The sequence below is a fragment of the Lynx rufus genome, unplaced genomic scaffold, assembly GCF_022079265.1.
Source record: "Lynx rufus isolate CCGP_SWC_20201006 ecotype Redwood Valley unplaced genomic scaffold, mLynRuf1.p SCAF_2, whole genome shotgun sequence".
NCBI classification, from domain to species: Eukaryota; Metazoa; Chordata; class Mammalia; order Carnivora; family Felidae; genus Lynx; species Lynx rufus.
In genome coordinates this window covers 122,851,222-122,854,407 of record NW_025814834.1, presented here as the reverse complement: position 1 = coordinate 122,854,407, position 3,186 = coordinate 122,851,222, and positions in this window count along the sequence as shown.

Sequence of the window (3,186 nt, the reverse complement as noted above, 5' to 3'; positions counted from 1 at the left end):
GCCTTTGTGGATACCCTCCCTTCGAGCTTGTCCTGCACCCTTCCCGTGGTCACTCGGCCTGGTTCAACCTGCTTTTTTTGATGTTTGACGTCCGAACTACCGATCCTTTATTGACATATCTATCTCCCCAGCTAGACTGTGAGCTACTTGAGGACAAGATCCGAGTGTCCCCAGCACCTTCCCCATGCTCTCAGCCGGGGCCCAGCGAAGGGATATGGGCTAGATGAAGAAACAGACGGAGAGAAAAGGGGGGGTGTGTTTACTCCTTTTACTTTTCTTCCTATTGAGAATACACAGTGCTTCTCTATCAATCTGCTTTTACCGAACCAGGCCAAGAAAGAGATCACTTACCTTTCCGAGTCTCACCCAGGAAAACCAGATCCTTCCGAGGAGGGGAAAGAGCAGAACTTCCTAAGACTGACCCAACCTAAGCAGTCCGCACCAGTAAAGAGGTGTCTGAAGCTTCCTCCTGTGCCAGAAAACAGTCACATTCGTCATCTCTCATTGGGTTTCTTCTTGATTCTTAAGGAGAATGGCCAGTTGTTCAGGGACCGGACTGCCCAGGCACAAACAACTCCCCAAACTCTCAAAAACATTTAGCTAGAAGAAAATGAAGCTTTTACATCTCAACCACAGCATAGGGACTCAATCCCACCCACCAAATTATAATCACTTTGCCTTAGCCCCTCACGTATCACGCCTACAAGTTTCAACCACGTTAAGAGACAGTCAAGTAATAAAGAAGGACGGTCTCTTTATCAGGAGGACCCTGCCTAGGAGCTTCCAGCACAGAAAACGGATTATCCTGCCAAAACTCTATTAGAGTACATAGTTCATAAATACTTACTAAGCAATTGACTGGTTCCTTGATTCATTAATTCATTTATTCAGCAAATGCATGCTAGGTACTTATTCTTGCAAGGCTCAAAGGCCAGGGATGAGTCAGACAGAGTCTCTGATCTCAAGAAACTTAAAACCCAGCGGAAGATTATAAAAAGCTGGCTATCACGCCAGGATGAATGAAATGGGTGCTTAAGATAAGCGGCAGGTGCTCTGATGTTCGGAGAGAGGGGTTGCCCAGCACAGAGGAAGCACTCAGTGTTGGTACGTGAAGTCGGATGGTTCCGGTGAACAGTGAACGAAGATGAAATGCTCACCCCCTCACCACCCAGGCACAGTCTTCAAAGCAGCCCCTCCTGGCCCACGCCACATCTGTGCCTCCCTCTGCCGGCCAGACACCCACACCCGACGCTGTGCAGTGAACTCTGCCGTTGGTCAAGTGGGGGCCGAGAATCAGGTGTCCCTCCCCGCCCCCCAAGCATCCTCGGCTCTGCCTCTCTCCACTGAATTCGGGCCGAGCATTGATATTCCCGCACCGCCGACATATCACATCACGCTGCACAGCCAACATCTTACAGGCTCCGCTAATAACCCCCAGTGGATCTTAAGCAGGAGTCTCAGCCTGCAGGAAAATCGGTTCACATCTGAGCCCTGTCGCGACTAATCTTCTCCACCATTTATTAGATGAGGATCTTGTCAGTTCGGAAGCTCCGTTTGCTCTGCCTAGAAAATAGAAGAGAGAGAGAAAGAGAGACCAGAGGGCAAAAGATGAAAGAATGAGATATAGAGCGGCGTCAAGAATTCTGTCAAGAGACACAGAAGTGCTCAGCGGTTGACAAGTTCCCTGTTGTACAAACAGAACAGCTCGAGGACTTAATACGTGAAAATCCCAGCGGGACCCTGCAATTTTTCATAATCATAACGTCTCGGACTTGTCAGTTGTGAGGTTCCCAAAGTGTTAGTCTGGTGGCAAGGTGGAGCCTTTGGAAGGTGGGACCTCATCCGCCTGAGGGCCGCTCTGGGTCAGGGGCGCAGGGGAGTGGCCCAGGAGACAGCGCGAGTGGAGCACCTGTGTGGCACTGCCTGTGGCAGGGGGAGGACTGAGGTCCTGGCTCTCATATCACCGGAAACGAGGCTTGAATCGCTCTACGTGTGTGAATCTCAGTTTTCTTGTCTGCAAAACGGGAGTATTCATACCTACTCCGACGAGATGTGCCAGGGACTTAAACACCAAGGAAATTCTCCAGAAAACAGAAACCAGGGCAAGGAGGGTTTAGATGGAGTGAATTTGCAGGCCAAAGACCACGGATGGAGAATAGGGTTAGGGCATACCTGCTTTGCTTACTTTCTTCTCTTTTTGAGAGTTGAATGCTCCCTCTCTCTTTTTTTTTTTTTTAACATTTATTTATTTTTGAGACAGAGAGAGACAGAGCATGAACGGGGGAGGGTCAGAGAGAGAGAGAGACACAGAATCTGAAACAGGCCCCGGGCTCCGAGCTGTCAGCACAGAGCCCGACGCGGGGCTCGAACTCACCGACCGTGAGATCATGACCCGAGCTGAAGTCGGACGCTCAACTGACTGAGCCACCCAGGCGCCCCGAATCCTCCCCCTCTCTTAAGACTTCCAGCTCTCTAAGATGATAATTAATTCTAATGGCTACTCAATGAGCACTCGCTCTGTGCCAAACTAGCTCTGTGTTAACCTCTTTACAGACTCTTCTCTCATGTAACGCTTACAACAGTCCTATGAGATAGGAGTTTTACAGGTAGAGAAGAGTCAGGGAGGGGAGTAATTTGCCCCCATTGGTCACACAGAGGCAGAGGCAGGATTTGAACCCAGAGCTAAGTCTTCCTCAGGGCTGACACTGGTTCTGAAAACAACCAACCGGGAGGACGGCTGACTCTGAACCAGTGTGACTGTCCTAGGCCATAAAGGAGAGCACCTTAAAGGGGCCTTGCCAGAGGAGGAGTGGAGAAAACCCAAAGCTTCAAACTAACGGGGTCCAGTCCCTTTACTGATGATGTCATGGTGCCACGCTCCACTGGCCGTGGGCCATAATAGTAATTATGACTCCAGCAGCCACATTTTTGGGTTTATTTATTTATTTTGATGTCTATCTATTTTTGAAAGAGGGAGGCAGAGCGTGAGCAGGGAAGGGGCAGAGAGAGAGGGATAGGGAGACATAGAATCCTAAGCAGGCTCCAGGCTCCGAGCTGTCAGCACAGAGCCTTGACGCGGGGCTCGAACTCACAGACCGTGAGATCATGATCTGAGCCAAAGTCAGATGCTTAACCGACTGAGCCACCCCAGGCGCCACCAACATTTTGTACTTTTTATTTTTTATT